This window comes from Petaurus breviceps, unplaced genomic scaffold (genome assembly GCF_028583685.1).
Source record: "Petaurus breviceps papuanus isolate PSGF00001 unplaced genomic scaffold, PetGlider_PUasm1.0 90760, whole genome shotgun sequence".
Taxonomy (NCBI): domain Eukaryota; kingdom Metazoa; phylum Chordata; class Mammalia; order Diprotodontia; family Petauridae; genus Petaurus; species Petaurus breviceps.
Window position 1 is genome coordinate 4548864 of NW_027187338.1, and position 23615 is coordinate 4572478.

The following is a 23615-nucleotide window of genomic DNA, read 5'->3' on the forward strand; positions in this document are numbered from 1 at the left end:
CTCTGACATTCTGTGTTCCAAGGTCCCTTCCACCCTCACATCCTATGATCCAAGGTCCCTTTCAGTTCTGACATTCTATGGCCCAAGGTCCTCTGACATTCTGTGACCTAAGATTTCTCCCAGTTCTGGCATTCTTTGTCCTCAGGCATCTTCCTTCTCTGACACTCTGTGATTCTCTGGTCCCAGCCTATGGATTCTGCAGCCACAGGCAGATGCATGAGTTTGTGGACATAAGAACTCTGCCACCTCTGCCTCAGGAAGATGGTATCAAGCCCACAGGCGCCTGTCTTGGGCTCCCTTTCGTTCAGAGATTTTACGTCAAGTGCTTTTCATTCAGAACTGTAGCCTTTAATATGTTTTACAGGAAGCCCTTTTATGTGTCAATAAAAAACAGAGCGATTATAGCAGGCTATGAAAGGCAGCAGCAAGCAGCTCGGAGCTGCTGTATGTTTAGAAAGAGCAGATACATTTCCCCAGAGAACGACATGATCAGTTCCTTTACTGGTTCATTATTGTATCAGTCATATACGAGATCTTGTTAAAGAAATACACAGCTTTCCACAATTGCTTTAGAGAAATAGAAAGAGAGAGACCCTCCTGGCTGACTCCAGTATAAATCCTTTTCTTTTTCATTACCAAGTCTTGAAGAAAAATAGATGGAGAAGAGCCAAGAGCAGAAAACAGAAATGCCAAGGGCAATTAACTTGGTATTTTAATAACTCTTTCTAATCCACAGGCTCTGAAGTCTTCCCCTGTTCATGGAATCAGAGAGGCTCTGATCTTAGGTAATGTTAAAAGAGGATGATACATCCAGAACACAGGAGATGATTGTCAGTGGTAGGTCTAGATGTGACAGAGACCTCAGAAGCCACCTAATCTAGTGCCACTTTCCCCTGGCCCTCATCAGGCCACCTCTAGAGCATGGCCACCTCTAAGTATTAGACTTAGGGAAGGACAGAGACAAACTGGAGTGCATGTAAAGTGGAACAGACAAGATAGGGAGGGGAATTGAAGCCGCAGGGATCAGCCAAAGGAATTGAGATATTTAGGCAGCTAAAGGCACAGTGGATATAGATCTGAACCTGAATTCAAAACCTGAGTTCAAATGCAGCCTTAGACACTTACTAGTTGTTTGACCTTGGGTGAGTCACCTCTCCGTTTCTTAGCTTCCTTGTCTATAAAATGGGGATAATGATAACATCTGCCTCCCAGCATTGTGAGGATCAAGCAAGTTAATAGATGCAATATATGTAAAATGTTTTGCAAACCTTAAAGCATCACTTAAATGCTAACTATTATTACTGTTATTTATTAGTTTGGAGAGGAATTTAAGACGACATAGTCTTTTCAGATCCGGTAACATGATAGATGTTTTGAAGTATCTTAAATGTTGTTGTCTGGAAGACTTGCCTGTACTTGCTCCTGGTGGTCAGAAAGAGAACAACAGGTGGACATTATAGATTTCAGTTTGATGTCCAAAAATATTCACTAATTGATAAGGCTGTGCAAAAATTACAGATTCTTCAGAAAGTAATGAGCTCCCCATCACCAGAGGTCTTCAAGCAGAGCCTTAGTTACCCTTTTGCTGAGGATTCCTGTTGAGACACAGATTGTATAGATGTCACTGTCTGACTCTGGGCTTCTGTGGGGCTGTACAGAAGAAAAGGCAGCAGGTTTCAGAGCAAGGACACTTGGTTTTAAGTCCCAAATCTACCCCTTCTTAGCTGTTTGACTTTATAACCTCCCTTAGCCTCAGCCACCTCTTCTGTAAAATGGAGAGTCCACATCTTTGCCCTATCTCATAAAGTGATCTTAAGGAAAGTGCCTTGTTAACTATCAAGTTCTACGGAATTGGATATCTGAAAATATCCCTAAGCTCCTCAGATGCCAGAACAGCTTCCTGAGTGAACTGGCCTCATCCTTCTCTCTCCAGCCTCCTCCTGAGCCCTGCCACAATCTAGTGACCAGCAGAAAGAAAAAACAAAACCACTGGCCTGAGCTAGAAAAAGGTGATCAGAGGATTTAGAGCTGGAAGGGACCTTTGAGGCCAGCCCTCTCATTTTACAGATGAGGAAACTGAGGATCAGGAAATCGGAATGAATTGTCCAAGGTCATAGACGGAGTACCAAGGAAAGATGGGAGATGAACTCAAATCCTGCTCACTTAAATCGAATTCACTCACAAGTCAAGACTTCATCCCATGACTACATGGGTTCTCTTTGAAAATGAAGGACAAACTATGACAACAAATTCATTGAGTTGTTTTTTTTCTCCAGGACAGCAAAGGTTCTTTTCTGTAACAGATATTCCTTTAGCACTGCAGACCCTTTCTCAGAATAGTGAGTTTTATTTTTTATTCAAATTTATTGAATTTATTCAAAAGGAAAAGAAATTCTAGATTTCCATTAGAGAGTAGTAAAAAAATAAAGAGGCATTTTTCCCATCCAAGTTCACAGATCTCCTGAAATTTGTCCATGGGCCAGGTTATGAACCACTGTGCTTCAGGGAACAGATATGGGGTTAGAGGTACAAAAGGAGATATGGGCTATGTAATGAGAGAGAAGGCTTGCAGTTTGAAGGACTGCATAAGCTGAAGCATGTCCAGAACATGGACAACAAAGATGGTAGAAGGTCTTGAGTCCCTGTCACCTAAAGATCAATGAGAGGACCTTGAGGAGATCAGATGGGGGGTGGGGGAGGAGGCACAATATTCAAGTATTCCAAGGATTGCATGTAGTAGAGAGGCCTTGTTCTGCTTGAACCTAGTGGGGAGAACCAGGAGAAATGGGCAAAAATTACAAAGAAGTAAGTCTAAGCTTAGTATCAGGAAAAATATACTAACAATATCCAAAAGCAGATGCCTCAAGGGGTAATGGGGTCTCCCTCATCCAAGCAGAGGTTGAACAGTCACTTGTCAGGTATGTTATGGCAGGAGAGTTTCCTTAAGTATGGACTGGATCTACCAAGGTCCTTTCTGATTCTCATATTCTGAGAATCTTTAATTCTATGGTGGAAAGGGCTAGTCATTAAAAATAAAATACCAGACTTGGGTATCATAGTTTTGGGCTCTTGTCTTCCTACTAGATTTTGCGTTTCATGAGACTTATGTCTTACCTCAACTTTCTATCTTCTAGCACCTAATATAAGGCTCTGAAGATGGTATCAATCAATCAATCAAAGGGCATTTATTAAGTACTTACTTGTGCCAGTCCTGGGAGCTAGGTAGACAAAGGCAGGACTGAAACTGTCCCTGGCTTCAGGAAACTTAGATGCCCACAGTGGGGCAGAGGGGAAATGTGCATCTATGTAAGTAAAGTTTAGAAGTATTACTTCAGGAGAGGTACTAGCAGGGGCAGGAAAAGACTTCCATTAGAACTGGGTTGAGCTTTGAACTAAGCTCTAGGGATTCTAAGAGGCAGGATTGTCCAGAGAGTGCATTGGTTTATGCGAAGTCGTTTGAATGTTGTCTTCCCCATCAGACTGCGAGTTCCTCCGGGGCAGGGACTATCTTTTGCATTTCTTTGTATCTCTAGCACTCAGCATAGTGACTGGCACATAGTAGGCACTTAAGCTTTGTGACTTGACTTGAAGAGTCGTCTTCATGTGGAGAGTGGTTTAGGGATAGAGAGCTTGGAAAACCTGGATTTTTATCCCAGCTCCAACACTTAGCCACTGTGAGACCCAGGGCAAGCCACCTAATGTTTCTGAGACTCAGTTTCCTCATCTGTCAAATGGGGATAATCATATTAACACCACCAACCCTCAAAGGGACATTGAGAAGGAATTATTTTTGTAAGGACTAGAGACATGAGAGCTGCTTTTACTTATACTTGCTCTGTCTGTGTTACTATATGCATGGGTTCTTGGGCAGCTGCAGCTGCAGCTGCAGCAGCAGCTGCCCCATGTCAGGGCCTGGCCTGTGGGATTGCCTAATAGGAAGAGGATTAAGGCTATGCCAGCCTCTTAAATTAAGTGCTAAAATAGAGCACTAGACCTGGAGTCAGGAAGATCTGAGTTCGAATCCAGCCTTACTAGTCCTGAGACCTGGGACAAATGTCTTCAGTTCTGTCTGCCTTAGCTTTCTCAATTGTAAAATGGGGGTAATAATGCCATTTACCTCTCAGGATTGTTGTGAAGAGCAAATGAGATCACGTTTGTAAAGTACTTAGCAGAGTATCTGGCATACAGTAGGTACTTAGTAAATTCTTGTTCTCCTTCTTAGGCTGGAACCTTGGGCTCTGGAGCTTATCACTACCAGGTTTTTACAACTTACTAGGTTTCATTTTCTTTCACTAGTCCAGGCCTGGTAAGAGGTCACCTGACCTGTTTCTGGCTGGATGAAGGGAAAGACAAGCAGACATGCCTGAGAAGAAGGGGATGTGATCTCAGGCACTCCAGGGGCCAGGCAGGGACTGAGGAAGGAAGAAAAGAGAAAGGGACCATTCCCGAGATACAATGGGCTTCTGGCCATCAGAGAGGATGGCAAACCTGGGCACCTGCAAATACTCCATGGATGTTAGCTCTTATTAGTAGGACAAATTCAGGGTTTCTGACAAGCTGCTAATAACAGCTAATGGCATCTGAAGACTTGCAAAAACCTTTATATACATCATCCCATTCAATCATCACAACCTTGGGAGGTAGATGGTGCTACTATTCCCATTTCACAGATGAAGACACTGAGGTAGAGAGATGACAGGTGACTTTCCAAAGGCCATACGACAATTAAGCATCTAGAGCATGATTCAAAGTCAAGCATTTCTGACTCTGACTCAAGCATTCTCTCTTTATATACTTCATATACTCTCCCCTCCTCAGGCCCTCAGTTTTCTCATCTGTATAATGAGGGTATTAGATTAGATCACCACCTCCCTTTCAGCTCCAAAGAGCTCATTTGATCCAATACCCCTACTTCACAAGTAAGAAAACTGAAGCCCAAAGAGATATCTGGAACGTCCAGGATCACACAGGGAGTTGGTGGCAAAGGCAGGGCTTAAAATTAGCCCTTCTTTTAGGAGAACTCACCCCACAGTGACCACTCTTCCTTTGATACATGCGATGCCTTTTACCTGGCATACCCTAAGCCCAGGGCAATGGAAATAGGGAAAACCCCATAACTGTGTATGGGAGAGAAGGGAGCATGAAGAAACATGAAAGGAAAATGTAACTGGGGGTTTATTAATTGTCAGCTTCAGTGCCTCAGCAGAAGGGGGAAAGAATAGCAAACTTTCCTGTCTCATTAATCTCCCCTCGAGCCGTGGCCCTGGCAGGCGCCCATTGTCGGCTGGGTCCAAAGCAGGCTCTAGTTTACCGCAGACATGCTAAGTGCCCCCAAAATGGGAGCTCTTTATTGAAAGCATTCTCTCTCCCCAGGCAGAGGTGCCCATTTGGAGTCCTTTCCAATTTATGTGCTTTTTCTCCAATGACTGCCCAGGGTAATTACGGCTCTTTTCACAAATGAAGTCGGGGGAGATGAGACAGAAACTCAGCTGTCAATATCCCCCACTCTAAAGGGAGGAGGCCGGGCAGTCCTGTCTGGGCCCAACACACAAAGCATTGATCCCATCCTGGGGGCCTCCAAGCATGAAAAGGAAAACACCTTAGGAATGGTGGGTGGGAGGGGGAGGATCATTCCTTTATCCAGACTCAAGCTCCTGTTAGGGCAGGACTGTGATACCCCCAAGGACCACCTGATTGTTCACAGGTGTTTGCAGATGAGATCTCACAGGGTAGGTGAGGTAGGGGAGGGCTGTTACCTCTAGAAGAGAGGGACTGTCTGCTGACCATGATCCCCAGGGAGGCAGTTTGTCAACAAACATTATTAAGTGCTTACTATGTGCCAGGAACTGAATGAAGCACTAAGGACACAAACAAAGGCAAAAACACAAGCCCTACGCTTAAGGAGCTCACATTTTAATGGGGGAGAAAGCATGTAAATACCTATTTACATCCAAATATATACATTGGACTTGGGAAGTAATCTCAAAGGCACTAGTGGTGGGTGAGGACTAGGAAAGAAAGTGGGAGTCTCGAAGCTGAGTCTTGAAGTAGGCTAGGGGAGCCAGAAGCTCAAGATGAGAAGAAAGAATATCTCCAAGATGGGCGACAGCCAGTGCAAATGTGTAGAATAGGGAGAAGAAGCATCTTACAAGTGAGGAGGTCAGCCAGTAGATTATAGACTATGTGGAGAAGAGTAAAGGATAATAATAGTAGCAAGATAGGAAGCAGGCAGGTGGTTAAAGGCCACATGCCAAATAGAGGACTTTATATTTAATCCTAGAGGTAATGGGGGGTTGGCATTGGAGTTTATCGAGTAGGAGGAATAACATGGTCAGATTGTGCTTTAGGAAAATTACCCTGGGAGCTGAGTGGAGGATGCATCAGAGCAGGAAAAGACCTGAAACACAGAGACCAATTAGGAGGCCATTATAATAATCCATATGAGTGGGGATGAGGGTCTAAAATAGGGTGATTGGTTGTGTGAGTGGAGAGAAGTGGACTCATTCAGGAGAAGTGATGGTAGGGATGACAAGATCTGCTAACAGACTGGATATGTGGGATAGTTACAAGGGAGCAGTTGAGGATATAGAGGTGACGAAAATAAGATCCCTACCCTGATAGAATGACTGGAGGTGATTAAACACAACTCGTAACTAGATTATGATCAAATATAATAGTAATAGCTTGCATTTTTGTAATGTTTTAAAGCCTGAAAAGTGCTTCCCAAATACTTCATTTGATTCTCATGACAATACTGAAGTATCATTAGCCCTATTTTAGAGATGAAGAAATTGAGGCAGACACAGGTTAACTGACTCACTTAGTGTCTCAAAGCTAGTAAGAATCTAAGGCCAGATTGGAATTCAGATCTTCCTAGCTCCGAGTCCAGAACTCTATCCATTTCACCACCTAGCTGCCTCTATGATCAGTGCATAAGAGTATGAAGAGATCAGATGAAGCAATCATTCCCATCTTGTGCCATCAAAGAAGACTTCTGCAGTCTTTAGTAATGCTCCTTGAAGGTTGGATAAGATGTCAACAGAAAGGGCACTTTTGGGTGTGTGGGTCCACATGAGCTAAGACATAAAAATGGAAGAGCAAGGGGAGTGTGAATGGGACACAGAGAGGTCTAGTCTGGCAGCAGTGAAGGCTATATGGGGCTTCAGAGGGGACACTGACAGGAGCCCATGAGAGATTATTACGCTCTGAGGAGATTCATGAGAGAAGAAGCTGGAAAGGCAAGTTGGGTTGACTGTGCATTCAGATCTCAATTCTGCTATAGGAAATTGTGTAACTGTGAGCAAGTGCCTTCCCTTCCTTTGAAACTCAGTTTCCTCATCTGTAAAATCTGGATGTTGATCTAGATGACTCCTAAGTTCCCTTCCAGCCTTGTAGCCTCTGTGGAGGACTTTGAATGACAAGCTAAGGGATTTAGGTTTTACCTTGTGGTTAAATCAATACCCACTAAGAAGTTTTAAGCAAGGGAAATAGTTGTAAGTTAGGAGAGTGACTCAGGTAAGAATCTCAGGGAAACAGCTCCAGCTCCAATGTTGGGATGACCTGGAGATCGAATCCCGGGCTCAGACACTTAGCACCCACCCAGAAACACCTGGCCATGTAACCTTGAGCAAGTTACTTAACCCCAATTGCTTAGGGGCAGCCAGGTGGCTCAGCAAGTAAGAGCACTGGCTCCAGTGTCGGGATGACCTGGATCAAATCTGGGCTCAGATACTCAGCACCACACCCAGAAATAACTGGCTGTTGTAACCTTGAGCAAGTTACTTAACCCCAATTGCTAAAAAAAAAAAAAATCTCAGGGAGAGTTAAAGCAATTCTGGTCCCTGATGTCCAAATATTATCACAGAATTAGAGTTAAAGCTAGAAAGAACCCCAAAGTCCAACAAATCCAACCCCCTCATTTTACAGACAAGGAAAAGGTTAGGAAAATTTAGTAATTTGTCCAAAGTCACATGGGTAATGAATAGCAGAACTGAGATTCAAACCCAGATCCTCTCATACTTGATCAAACATAAGCAAAATAGGACAGGGTGAGAGGTCACTGGTATGAGTCAATGCAGCTTGGAGTGGGGATGTGCCAGTCTAAGGGCTAAAGAAAATAGCCTTAAGAGGGCAGAGATGATGACTATGAAAAAGAGTCTTCTAGACTAGCTGGAAATTCTAAGAATATGGAGGTAGTAGATTCCCTTGTCATGCCTTCCAAGTCCTTGGCTCTAGCATCTAACTTTAACCATTCACTTCCTCTGGTTTGGACAAACCCTGGTCCTCCTCAAGCAATCTTCTTCTGGACTTATGAATCCTGGGAAGAAAGTCCATCCTTAGGCTCCAGCTGTGGAATAGACCAAAACCTTGGACAGCTCCTAGGATATAATTGGTGGCAAATCTTTAGGTTCTTCAACAGATTTAGCTTTCCTTTGTATGAAAACAAATCAATAATAAATAATGTACAGAATAGTGTTTTCTTGCTCTCTAGTTCTCTGTGTCTCACTTTGCACCTTTCTTTGTATTTCTGTTTCTGTGTGTCACTCTGCCTCTCCCTGCGTCTCCATGTGTCTTTCTACTTCTTTGTCATTGTGTATATGTCTCTCTCTATCTCTGTGTCTGGCTATCTCTCCCCCCTGCCTTGTGTGTGTGTTTGTGCATGTGTGTGTGCCTGCCTGCCTAAATGTCTCTCTCCCTTTTCCTCTCTGTTTTTTATCTGTTTTTCTACCTATGTGATCCACCCCCCCCTTTCCTTTTTCTATGTCTACATGAAATTAAATATCCAGCTTTGACAAAAACACAATACCCTCTCAACCTCAACCTTCTGGATATAGTTCTAAACCAAACTGGGGTAAAAAGAAAGAGAAGCAATTATCCCAGAGCCTAGGCTAGAATCTCAGGTCCTCAATTCAAGTCAACAAATATTTATTAAATGATAATCACTGGGAATAAAAATACAAGCAAAAAAGAAAGACAGTATATGTCCTCAAGGAACGTAGGTTCAAATGGTGGGAGAAAACACATAAAAGGTTGCTTTTCAACTCTATGGTATTCCTTTTCAGGACCATAAAGGAACCACATGTGAGAATAGTCAGTCATGAATTTATTAACTCATACTTAGCAGACAATCCTAACAATCTCATAATCTGGTTTCCTAGCCCTCACAGATTAGAAATAGCAATCTAGAAGAAGGTAAATTGGGTGAGACTATTAAAGGTAGGCTTCCTGACAGCAGAAGTGACAGCTGTCAACCTAACAGCAAAGGAGGAGACAGACACTCAAAGAAAGACACAGAATTCAATTGCCAACAGCACAGTGATGTGTATTCCTAATGATGACCCTGAGTCATCAAGAAAAGATTGTTATGTTCAGCATCCTCTGAAAAAAGGCAAGCGAGTATGAGACATTTCTATGCAAAACTGCTTTAAAGAGTTTTTTTTAAGGTTTTTGACATCTAAAGAGGTAAAATTTCAGAGATAAGAGGGAACTTAGAGATCCTTCAGGCCACAAAACTCCTGAGTTCAGTCCAAATAAGATAAAAATGTAATTGGGAAATGTTTAGCAAAATAAACAAAAATGCAATTTGCCATAAATAATATTAGCCTGTAGAGGTTTTTTTTAGGTCAACATGTGGCATATATATCTTCAGTGGCTAAGTGGATAGAGCACCCAGCCAGGAGTCAGGAAGACTCATCTTCCTGAGTTCAAATCTGACCTCAGACACTTGCTAGCTATGTGACCCTGGGCAAGTCACTTAACTCTGCTTGTCCCAATTTCTTCATCTGTAAAATGAATTGGAGAAGGACATGACAAACCAGTCCAGCAACTTTGCCAAGAAAACCCCAAATGAGGCCATGGAGAGTCCAGCACAACTCAAACAGCTCAACAACAAAAGGAGATTCTTGCATAGAGGTCTCAGGTATCTCTCCACTGAAGAGACTGGGTTGAAGGAAGTGGGCAGAGGGTGTCAGTGATCCCAGGAAAAAAAGCATCACCCACAAAATCTCCTTAGGTTGGAAAGGTAGAAGGTGATTCAAGAGAAGTCATCTGGTTGACCTCCCCCCCCCCCCCACACACACACTTTCAGGCAAGTGTGGCATGGCTAGCTCCATTTGACAGATGAAGCAACTGAGGCCCAGAGAGGGACCTGCCCTATTTTCCCATTCTCTGTTCTCCGGCTTTCCAAGGGGGAACATGAAAGTCCAGGTTCACTAGAAACACAGCAGGGAGCCTTCTTGGGAGCAATTAACCTCATTTCCTAAGAAATTTACATATCTTTGCCCTAAAGGAGCTGAGATTTTGTCAGAAAGTCTCTTTTAACTCTCTCCTCCACCTCAGTTCAGAGTCCCCCTTCCTTCTATCTCCACTGTCTTTTGGACTTCTATGCAGGTCAGAGCCCTGCAAGTCATTAACTCTCAGGATGCTGCCTCTGATCTTCAGCAGATGAGTCCCTCCTGCAAATTTAGAACATTTTGGCTAATAGGACAAAATGTTATACAATGGGAAGGAAACAGGGGGTCTGGATTCAAATTCAGTGTGACCTCTCTGATCCTCAGTTTCCTCATTTGTAAAAACAAAGGTGTTGAACTAGGTTTCAAGTTACTCAAAAGACCCTGCACAGCTCTAAAATTGTAATCCTGAGAGTGGATTCGTGCTACACAGGTGAAACAATCGAAAAGAACTTCTCTCAGATCTTTTTGCTTCTCTCCATCCTTACAGCCTGGCTTTGACTCAGGTCCTCCTTCATTGCCTCTGGACTGGACTTCTACAATAGCCCTGTAATTGGTCTACCTGCTTCGAATCTGTCCCCACTCCAATCCAGACTCCATACAGCTACTAAGGTCATAGTCTTAAAGCTCAGTTCTGGCCATGTCGCTCCCCTGCTCAAGAGGTTCCAGAGCCTCCCTTTTGTATCTAGGATCAACTACAAATCCCTGTGTTTAGCATTTAAAAAGCCTCCACAACTTGGCTCCAACCTGCCTTTCCAGCCTGATTACAACATTATTCCAGACTTATTACAATACCTCCATTTCCATCACCACATATTCTATGGTCCAGCCTCCTTGCTGTTCTCCCATAACATCTCAGCTTTCATCTCTGTGCCTATGGACTAGCCCTCATATCTAGAATGCATGCCCTCTTTATCTCATCTCTTAGAATCCCTAGCCTCCTTGAAAACTCACTTTAAGCTTTCAAAGATCCCACCTTCTGCATGAAGCTTTTGTTGATCTCCTCAGCTGCTAGTGCCCCTCCCTATTCAAATTACCTTTTATTTTTTTTGTATTTACTCCTCTGTTTAGGAGAGGCATTGTCATGTAGTAAATAAAGAACTGGTCTTGGGGCCAGAAAGACCAGCGTTCAAGTTCTATCTCTGACTGGGAGACCCTGGATGAGTCACTTCACTTTCCAATGTGCATATGGGTGCCAAAAAAATGGTGCAGGGTATATTAAAGGGGATATTATATCCTACAATATAACAAAAAGCTCCTGGAAGGCAGAGATTGTTTCATTTTTGTCTTTGTAGCCCCAGTAGCTGGCAATATTTGTTGATTGACTGATTGATTTGAAAGCTCCTAGGATTTTGAGCTGGAGAGGACCTCAGAGATGATCTAGACCTCCTCTGCTCTCAGGATCAAAGGGCTTGTTTGATCTTTGTAGTATTCATCTATCTGCATTGCTACTATGGAAAACTTTGTTTCTTCTCACAAAGACTAGTTCAATCCTATTGCACATTCCTCAGAACATAATAGACCTTGGTAGGGCCGCGTGACTGACTTTGAGATCTCTGACCTAGCCCAACTTCCCCTTTTGGAATGGGCAGACTGGATCATTTCCCAACTCTTTTCCAGAACCGGAATTCTGATTTTATGATTTTACAGTTGATGATTTTACAGAAGGGGAATCATTTACCCAAGGTTACATAGCTAATAAGGAGAAAAACTAGAACTAGGCTCCAGGTCTACTGATTGCCAGTGTCTTTCTACCACACTCCAGTGATCACTTGGACCATAGTTAAGTATGGTTCCTTCTATGCGAAAATATGTTTTTCACCTATGCGTGAAGAGGAGCTGGCAGGCATCCATGTGCAAGCCTGGTCTGGGGGAAGCCACCTCTTAATGTGGAGAAGCTATGTTGGGAAGGGTCTACCAGCCCCCCCCCCCCCCCCCCCCCCCCCCCCCCCCCCCCCCTTCCCCAGGGTCCTCCTCTGCTATACGCAGGGCTGTGTCAAGGAGATGTGCCCTGAGGTGACTCTGCTCAGCTGGGGAGAGACAGAGAAAGTTGAGTGTTACTGGGGATTAGGTCTGCAAAGACAGGCTAATGAGGCAATTTAAAAACAATTGTTTGGAAGACACAGAAATCTGGGTAATAATAGACTACAAGACAACTGACCAGAGAATTTTCTCTGGGCCACTAACCAAAAATCTCTCTGTATACATGCATAGGTATACAAATGGGTAGAGAAAAGAAGAGAAAGATTGAAGAAGCCACCAATGGCAGCTGCTTATCACATCTCCTTGACAACTTGGGCCATTCTTGCTGAATACATTTCTAGAGCACCGGGATGGCTCATCTACTCAGCCATCCTGGCCCAGGAGCATGTGTCTGTGTCTGTTGTATGCTCTCACCTATGCAGATGCCCAAAAAGGCATGCTCCACACAGACACAAAATAAATGCATGCACACACATTATAGAACTGGAAAGAGCTTAGAGACCATCTGACCCAACCCCCTCATTTTGTAGAAGGAACTCAGGCTTAGAGAAGGTCACACTGATATCGAATAGCCAACCAACGGGGAATTGGGACTAGAAGCCAACTGCTCTCGCCCTGGGTTCTAGATATACAGAAAGAACCTTTGCATACACAAATATGGATGCACACAGATATATAGACATACATACCCAAAAACATCAAACACAGAAACATGTTATAAGCATAGGCATGCCATCATAAATACATGCACATGTAATTTGCATGACATGCATATGGATGTATATAATCACCCATGATTATATACTGAGATACAGATATAAATACAGATAGATTTGTCTATGCCAGTGTACAGACACTCAGAAAGAGATGCATATACACACAGATATTAGACGTATGCAGAAACAAACACATGTGTGCATATGGGTGCGTATACATAAGATGCATGTACATGTAGGTCACTGGAATGTCTGAGCATTGCATACATGCAGATACATTTGTGTACACAGATACCAACATACAAAACAGACATGCTTTTAGTGAGTGTATGTAGTCACAGAAATATGTGTATATAGATGGATGAGCATATAAGCACACATGTGCATGTGTGCATGAAGACACACATGCATACATAAGACAGCACACACATCGGTATGGAGATGCACACAGATTGAGAGGGTGTTTTTTTCTGGAAGAAAAAGTCTTCCCCATATGAGAATAGTCATGGATGATTGTTCACTGTGTTCCCAAGATTGGCGCACTGCAGGGGGAATAGACTTTGATCCTGGGGTGGGCCAAATAATAGGCTCTGGGCAATACAAGTTGGCATGGTGTGAAGCTAGGGCAACCGTTACTTAAATGGCTGTGCTTTCCAAGATGGCTCTTCCTTTGCTTGGAGTTATTGACAAACACGCCACAGGCCTGATGGGGCTGTATCAACACCCAGAATGGAATTGGGGCATGTAAAGAGATGCACTGGGTTGGCAAGGAGGCGACATGAGCTAGTTGAATCCTAGATCTGTACACCTCTGCAGCAATTCTCCTCAGTCTTGAGAGATGATATCCCCTTCACTTCAGCAGTTGGGGAGAGGTCAGCACAGGCAGCCACCAGGCCTTCCCTGATAACCCACTTTCAGTCTCTCCCCATGTTGGTCATGGGCATTCTCCAGCTGGCCAACTCTGTCAAGGAATTTTTATTCTCTTCTTCTAATCCAGCAGGGACAAGACTGGGTTGGGGGGAGGGGGAAGCAATGTTTGCCTAGATCAATAAGAAAAGCAGCACGGAGTAATGGATGGATGGCCAGCTTTGGAGTTCAAAAAAGGTCTGAGTTCGAATTCTGCTTTTGATATGTATGAGCTATGTGACCCTGGGCAAGTCACTCAATCTCTCAGTGCCCCCAAGACGACTCTCTAGGACTACAAGTGACAGATAATTGGCCAAACTAACTGTATGCATCATCAGAGACAGTTCCTACACCAATGAAACCATAGGTCAGGTTAAAAAAAAAACAGGAATGAGGGAGGAAATAAGCATTCATATAACACCTGCTAGTGTCAGGCTTTTTTTTTTTTTAACAAAGGTTATCTCATTTGATCTTCACAATAACCCTGGGAAATAGGTGCTATTATTATCCCTATTTTACAGTAGTGGAAACTAAGAGTTGAAGTGACTCCCCCAGGTTCACATAGTTAGTCAGTGCCAAAGGCTGGATTGAAACTTAAGTCTTCCCAACTCCAGGTCCAGTATTCTTTTTTTTTTTTAGAGGTCAATTGGGGTTAAGTGGCTTGCCCAAGGTCACACGGCTGTGTGTGTGTGTGTGTGTGTGTGTGTGTGTGTGTGTATGTTAAGTGTCTGAGGCCGGATCTGAACCCAGGTCCTCCTGACTCCAGGGCTGGTACTCTATTCACTGCACCACCTAGCCGCCCCCTCAGGTCCTATCCACTGGGCCACCCAACTGATGAAATAAGAGAAAGCACATATGGGTAAAAGACCTTGGTCTAATTTTTTCTGATTCCTTGTGCTCCCCTTCATCATACTTTAATTTCCTTTTGCCATGGTTCCCCTTTGGACCAGAGACCAGATAAAGGTATTGGGAGGAGGAGGAAGGTTAGGGGAGGAGTGATATAGAGGAGAAAGCCCAATATGTCAGTGCCAGTAAAACAATGTGTCATCTGCCTTAAGGGTTAGTCCCAGCTTCTCTTAGATCCCTAAAGATTCTAGGACTTAGAGTTGGAAGGGATTCTAAAGAGCATTAAATTCCACCCCCTCCTCCTTTTATAGATGAAAAATATGAGGTCTGGAGAGACTAAGGGATTTACCAAAGGTCACACAGAAACAGAAATAGTAAGAAACAGAAGCAAAATCTAACTCAGTTGCTTGGACCCAGCACTTGTAAGAGTCAACATCAAAGATCCCAGGAGGTGATGGATGGCCACATCAGCCACTGGATATTAATCCACATCAGATAGACCAACATGGCACCCTGGAAATAGCCCTAGCTTTGAAGTCCTAGAACCCATTAGATCTCAAACTGGAAGGAGCCTCAAAGGCCACAGGGACCAATTCTATCACTTTACATATGAAGAAACTGAGGCCTGGGGAGGCTGAATGATTTGCCCATGGTCACACAGGTAGTAAGAGGCAAGTATTGTAACTCCAACTCTATCCACTACATTAAGCTGCCTCTCATAAGGACCTGACTTAGAGGTCCTGAGTGTAAAACTCAAGACCATTTGGGTGATTCTGGAAAAGCCACTCAGTTTCTCTGGGTCTCGATTTCCTCATATGTAAAATAATAGAATTGGCCAGGATAACCTCTAATGTCAATCCATCCAGCTTCAAATCTGTGATCCTATTAATGTTGTAGAGTCCATTTGAAATCCTAAACAGAACAAAGGCCACAAAATGGTCAGTGGAATATTCCACCAGCCAGAGGAACACTGCTCATGCAGAAGCTGAGGAAATCCAGGACTAGGAAGAGAAAGACCTGGGTTCTAGTCTCAGATCACCACTGACTGACTATATGACCATGGCAAATCCCTTCCCCCTTCTGGGACTCAGTTTCTTTTCCAGTGAAATAAAAAGTTTGGACTAGACAGTCTCTAAGGACTTTGCAGTTCTAACGTTCTATAAATCTAGCATTCCTGCCATGTTCTCCCTCCCCCCTCCACCTCATCTCTCAGTATAATTGAGGTAGGAACATGACAGGGAATCACAAAGGTGAGAAAATGATCATCTCTGCTGTTGGTTGAATTCATCAGCACAACCCCGACGAGACCATAATGGGTGTTTCCATTTTGAGCAGACACATTATCTTAATGCCTCGCCAATTTTTGCCATTAGCCACATTCCCAGAATGTCACCTCGTTTGCACATCCCTGAGACTGGAGGGTCACAGCAGCAGACAGATGTCACATGCTTGACATGCTTTGGAAGCTTTGTCTGGCTTTCAAGTTCAACAAACATTCCTTAAATGCCTACTATGTGTAGAGCCCTATACTTGACAAAGGGAATTTTAAAAATGAAAAATGACAGAGTCCTGTCTTCAAGGGGATTTTAATCTAACTTAAAGGACACAGCAAGCTTATAAATCAGGTAAAATGTGGTACTGACAAAGGAGAGATCCAAAGTGTTCAAGGAACGTTGCAAGAAGGAAAGGAAGAGGGAAAATTGGTCCAGTGGAAAGAGCCCCGACTCTGAGTCAAAAGACCTGGGTTCAAATTTTGCCTCTGATGTTTGACACCTCTATGACTTTGGACAAATCATTCAACCTCCTTAGAACTCAGTTTCCTCTATAAAATGAGGGGATCAAAAAATGGCTTCTGAGGTCCCTTCTGGCTTTAGATCTATAATCCCCTGATTCTTCAGTACTTTCTCTGAAGCCTTCCCCCAGAATTTTCCTGAATTGCGCTCTCTCTTCTATAAGTTTATAGAGCCATATAATGTTACAGCTGGAAAGGACCTCAGAAACCATCTCGCTCAACCCACACATTTCAGAAATGGGATAAACTAAAGCTTGGAGAGAGACAGTAGCTTCGTCAAGATTACATGCACAGTGAGAGCAACCATATTGAGAGTTGGGTTAAGAACCCAGGTCTTCAGGCTCCACATCTAGGACTCTTCACTCTGCAACCTGTTGTCATCCCCCGCCCCCGCCCCCAACCCTGTTCATGACAATCTCTGTTGTCTCTTACATCACCAGTAGCCTTTTCAGACTCTGTTGGAGCCCTGGTTGGCTCCAAAAGCTCTTAGGGAACCAGGAAAATATCCACCCAGCTTTCCTGGCAATCTTTCTCCCAACATTTGTCAATTGCTGAATAAATCATTTCCCCTAAATAGCCTCAGGCCCCCCAGCCCAGTTGGTCCACAGCTTAACTGTACAGGGTTCCCTGAGCCAAAACTAAATCACACCACCATGATTGCCCACCTTCTCCCCCCTCCCCAACCAGGCCCAGAACCCATCCCCCAACAAGAGTGGGAGGATGGAAAGAGAAGAATAAGGAAGTCTTGGGAAAATGAAAAGGGAGAAGAACTGGAGAAGGCACTGCAGCTGGTTCCTGGGGGCTGTGCCCGCAGCCATCTCCACTGCCTATAAGTGGCTGATGCTTCTGTGAATCTCCCAGAATCCCCATCCTGATGGTGGCTTTTTGGTGATGCTGCTAAACTATGTTATTACACTTGTCAGAGCACTCAACAGAAGCAAAAAGTTCTTTGCAGTGTGTACAGGTGCCTGTGTAATAAAAGAAAGAAGCAACTGTCACCCTGATGCCTCTCCTTCCACCTCCCTTCCCCCACCCCTACCCCAAGCCAGTGCCTGAGGCTTCTTAAGCTGAATTAGGCTGGTCCACTACCAGGATATTCTAATGTTTCCTTCTCTAACTAGAAAGCTAAGTGTGATAATAATCCAATGAGATGGTTCAGTATAGAGGAAAGGGCCCTGGAAGAAGAGCCAGGAGACGTAGGATAGAGTCATGGTTCTGTCACTAAATGCTTTTGTGATCTTGGGCAAGTCATTTCCCTTTTCTGGCTCTCCATTTTTTATATTTGTAAAATTAAAAGGAACACAATATCATGGGTAGCATATTGATTTGGAGCTAGGAAAACCTGGGTTTAAATCTCACCTCTCATACCTACTAGCTGTGACCTCTTGAAGGCAAAATGGTAAGAATAATATTTGTGCTTCTTATCTCCCCAGAATGTTTGAAGTAAAACACTTTATTATAGAAACATGAGCTATTATGATTTTTTGTGAAATTATAATAAATGCCCTAGATGGGTACCTCTCTAAGAACAAACAATTCATCTACTTAGGCTAGAGATAGAGCTGGTGAGAAATAATCAGTCAACCCAAATGATAGCAAGAAGCCTCAGACCTGAAAATGAGGGTGAATGTTATTTTGACCCAGAGCAGGAAGGGAAGTGAGCTGGGTAAGGGCAGCTATAGAAGGACTCCTTTCCCAAGGTAGAATGATGGCACTCTCCTCAAGAAGAGGCTAGACTTTAAGATCCATTAAAGACATTGAAGAATCCATCCCTTGGATTTTGGCATTGCTCAGCCTAGTTAGCATCCCTAAGAGACTGTTCTCTTCTCAGAACTATGCTCCTTGAAGGCAGGAACTACTTTTGCTTCTTCTCTGTTTCTCCAGGGTTTAGCACAGTCCTTGAAGCATCATTAGTGGTCAATAAGCATCTGCTGATTGATTGATTGGAACTTATACTAAACAGCAATTACCTTTTGCCTGAGGGCTATTATCTTTCACTAGAGAAAAGCAGCACAGTGTAGTAAGGAGACAAGGAAAAGGAAGGAGAAAAGGTGGAGGAGGAAAAGGAGAAGGAAGAAGAAGAGGAAGAAGAAGAGGAGGAAGAGGAAGAAGAAGAGGAGGAGGAGAAGGAGAAGGAAAAGGTAAAGGAGGAGAAGGAGAAGGAGGAGGATGAGGAGGAGAAGAAATGGGAGGAGGAGAAGAAAAAGAACAAGAACAAGGAGGGAAAGAGGAGAATAAGGTGATAGTAATAGTTTTTATGGAGTCTGTGGGGAGCTAAGGGAAAGTTACCAGGTGCATAATCAAAATATAAGATACTAAGTAATGTCAAGATCTATGCATTGGTGGGGCCGCCAGGTAGCACAGCAAATAAGAGCACCAGCTCCAGTGTTGAGAAGACCTGGAGATCGAATCCCGGGCTCAGACACTTAGCACCCACCCAGAAACACCTGGCCGTGTAACCTTGAGCAAGTTACTTAACCCCAATTGCTTAGGGGCGGCCAGGTGGCTCAGCGAGTAAGAGCACCGGCTCCAGTGTTGGGATGACCTGGAGATCGAATCCCGGGCTCAGACACTCAGCACCACACCCAGAAATAACTGGCCGTGTAACCTTGAGCAAGTTACTTAACCCCGATTGCTTTAAAAAAAAAAAAAGATCTATGCATTGGTGTACAGGTCTCAAAGTTCCCTGCTTTCTTATTCTTTGGCTTTGAAAGACTTCCTGTCCACTGTGTAAGTCATAGAGAACAGGTAACTGCTGTGGTCAGACTGTTTCCCACAAAGTTTAGGATGTGAACTTCTGGATTGTTATGCAAAAAACAAGGAATAGGGAACTATCAATCAGGCTAAGGTTTGGGGTCTAGGGACTGAGGTGTTGCAGGCTGCCATATGCTGAGCTTACATCTATGGCAACCAGGACTGGAATTAGAAAAGCCAATTCCAGGGCTAAGGCCATCACTGTGAAGGTGACTCAGGTCCTGGAACAAGGCAGTTTTAGAGCATGAGGAGGAAATTTCCTAAGAATAAAAGAGTGTTGACTTGCAAATCCTGGTAGATTTGTAAACCATTCATTTCCTCCTCATCTTTGCCTTACAGAATTCCTCTCTTGAAGACAAAGTCCAAGCACCATTTTCTACATGAAACCGTTCCTGATGCCTACCCAAACACTTGTGCCCTCCCTTCTCAGGCCATCTTGTATTTATTCTCTTTACATTTACTCTGTACATACTTGGATATGTAATTGTCTTTCCTATTAGAATGTTAGCTCTTTGCAAATTGTGATTGCTTTGTTCATCATATTTATTTCCCCAGTACCTAATATAGCACAGAAGTTAACACATAGTACTACATGCTTAGTAAATCTTTATTAATTGATTGATAAGGCCAACCTCATTCTCTTAGCTTTCTTCTGTCTTCCTGTCTTAATTTATACTTTATGACCCAGATACACACCCCTCCCCTCATATTTACTCTCCACAAATGGCAAGTGAGGGTAATTCCAAAAGTCCCCTGTAGAACCCAAAGAATGGAGGCGGTAATAGGTAGTAGTTCAGCATGGCAGCTGGGTAAAGGGCAACATGTAGAAACATTTAATACTTTTTCTTTCATTTTTACTATGTTCAGTAAACTATGTGGCTTCAGTATGTTGAATGCTTGTGTCTTGTGAATGTGGAAGTCATTAACTAACAGGAAGAATATAGATGCAGGTTGGAGGTGGAACCACTGATTAAAAAATTTTTGAACAATATTTCACATCATCCTCTAGTTTAAATTAAAAATATAACCAGTATGTGCTTTGAACCGTTAGGCACTACGTGTCATGAAAGTGTGGCATGCTCTGTAGCACATATGACAGAGAGTCTCTGATGGGACCTTCTGCCTGATGACTTGAGTAGAATGACACCTGGTGGGCATCTCCTATATTACATGTTCCTTTGTATAATTAATAGCATGATGCATTGCCTTTCTGTAGCCTTGAGAAAGAAGGAAGGAGATAATACCCAAGCTGATTTGAACTGGTTACATTACTACATTGTCCATGCTACATGTTATACATAAAAGCTGATACACACATACCCAAGGTATCACAATAATGATAGCTGACATACAAATAGTGTTTGACAATTAGATACATATTCTCATTTAGCTAAGTACAAAGAAAAATTCCTTCACAATGAGAGCCACAATGGAGTGTCCTTTCTCATAAGGCAGTAAGTTTCCCATTACTAAAAGTCTTCAAGAAGAGTCTGCGTGGTCACTTGTTGAAGATGTTATGGAAGGGTTTCTTGCTCCAGGATGGGTTAGACTAGATGTTGTCTGAGATCCTTGCCATCTCTGTGAGGCTGTGATTCTCTGATTCTCCAATCCTCTATATTCTGACTCTCCTTCTTTGCCATAGGCAAGGACCTCCTGCTGTGTGTCCCATGTTATATAGATCTGTTTAGAAAAATGTATGACAGGCAGGCGGGGGTGGTATGGGAGGGTAGAGAAGAGAAGTGATGAGTCAGGATAGAAGAGACTATTGAATTAGGGACTGGATTCCAGAAACATGAACAGGCATGAGAAACATAGAAGCTATTTTAAAAACTGGGAAGCATGCTATGGATTAGAAACAAGAAAGTCCTGTAACTTGGAGGCTCGGGACAATTGGAGCCACAGTTAGGACAAAGGTCTCTGAGCTGGAACAGAATACTATACAAAACAGAACTTGCTACATTCCCCTCCAACCTCAGCCCTCCTCCACAATTCCTTGTTCCTACCAAAGTTACCACCACCCTCCTAGTCACTCAGATTCCTTGACTCTTCCTCTCCCTCCTCTCTTCACCTCTCCCCAAACCCGATCAGTTGCCGGGTCTTATCAATCTATCTCCATCACATTTTTCACACCCATCCCCCTTCACTAGTCTTACATGGCCACAATTCAAGTTTGGATCTCATCACGTCTTGTCTGGCTTTTTGCATTAACCTCTCCAGAAGCAGCTGGTGGCACAGTGGATAGTGCACTGGGCCTGAAGTTCAAAGACCTGAGTTTAACCCTGGTCTCCGAAACAAATTAGCTGTGTGACCCTGAGCAAGTCACTTACCCTCTGTTTGCCTTAGTTTTGTCAACTGTATGACAGGGGTAATATAGCAACTCCCTTTCAGGGTTGTAAGAACCAAATAAGATAAAATTTGCTTTTGCCCTAGAAAAGTATGGACCTGAATCATAACATGTACCTTTGTCTAGGGTTTGTGCTCTAAGACTACTACAATAAAATAGTCCATTATATCTTACAAGTTAAATGACTGAGATTGAGTCAGTGGTCCCCCCCTGAGGAGGGACAAAAGGGATGTTTGGGGTAAGAATTGGGATCCCTTGAGGAGGCTCCTCTTAGACAAAAGCAAAGTCAGGAAGCATCTTACAAATGCCTTGCTATAGCATTATAAGGAAAATGTTCCAAGAGAAGAGATGCCACTTCAGAAGACGAGATGGGGGAGGAGATTTCAGAGTATAATCCAATGGATTGAGTAGTAGAGATAAGACAAGTCTTAAGAGAGGGGGGCCATGACAATAGGACCCCTAAGGGCTTTGCTGTGTAGTACAAACTGATGGAGGACCACAAAGAAAGTGTAGCAGAGTTTCTGGACCACCATAGTTTGCCCAACCTCCCCAGCCCCGGGAAGCTCACTTTCCAAATCTCTACACTCTCAGGCCTCAATCATCCCAACCTCGTTATAGCCCTGGACAGAAGGTAATGGAATGTCCTAAGGCCCTGTGTTATCCTCAATAGTCCCCCACCTCCACCCACCTCTTCTTCCTTAGAAGTCAGTGAAATATCCAGGATTCCATTCAGACCATTATAAGGCAAGTTTTTCAGCAGCTGTGAAGTCAACAAGGTGTTATCACTACATTCTAGCAGTCACAATTATTCAGCTCCTTCCCAATGTGAACTGCCATTTGATCGGTATAAGCCCCTCCAAACTGTACCATTAAGAGGAATTATGGGAGGCCAGGAGAGACAATCGTCCCCTAAGGATGCCCTCTGAAGCTAAGCCTGCAGGATTAGCCAAATCATTTCAATATCACTTACGGGGCAGGGACATCCCAGCACAATCCAGGGAGAACGCTGGTGCTTGACTCTGACAAGGGGAAAGTGCCCAGATGCATGGTTATGTCTGTGCCTTGGGAGCAGCACCAACTGCAGCAGGAGGAGGGCTCGTTCTCTGATGCCTTTCATTCCCCTCTGCACAGTAACTCTTGTAGTTTTCCTTCCAAAGGACCAGACCATAGTCACAGAAGGGGAAAAACGGCAATCTTAAGGTCCTGAGTTCAGATGTCCAGAGTACTCTAGCATCTTAGAGTTAGAAAAAAAAACCTATGAGGGCATCTGCCTCATTCACTTCATTCCTGAAGCATGGTTCTCTTCTCCACAACGTAAATTTCCTCTAATACATGAACGCCCAAAGCACAGTTGGTCAGACTCAGTTCAAAGATGTCCAGTGATGGGGACCGTAGACACAACCATCTTTCCAGTCTCTGGAGCTCATAGCCTTGGCATTATCCCGAACTCCTTATGCTCCCTTGCTTCTCCTATACAGTCAGTTCCCAAATCTTGTCATTTCTACCTAAACAACATCTTTTGAATCAGACCCCTTCCCTCTACTCACACATCTACCACTTTAGTTTATACTATCTCACTTAGATAATTGTAGCAACCTCCTAACTGATCTCTACTGTAGCCTATTCTATGTATTGAAGCCTTAAGCTCAGATCTGACCAGGTGAATACCTTACTCAATCAACCTCAGAAGCTTCCTATTCCCTTTAGAACCCAATATAAACTCTTTGGTTTAACTTTTAAAGACCTTCTCCTCCAGGGGAGAAAGTGAGGCTGGTGGCTTTGCACAGCCCTCTCTCACTTCAATCCAATTAACTTGCATGTTATGGCATCACCTCTCTGATATCAGGGTCCTCATTGAGAACAAAGAACAAACAACAACTCTGTGAGTAGTAGGAGCTGCCCCCCTGGGGACCCAACTAGAACTGACCAGTGGAGCAATACAACTTGCCCTTCCTTCCTTCCTTCCTTCCTTCCTTCCTTCCTTCCTTCCTTCCTTCCTTCCTTCCTTCCTTCCTTCCTTCCTTCCTTCCTTCCTTCCTCCCTCC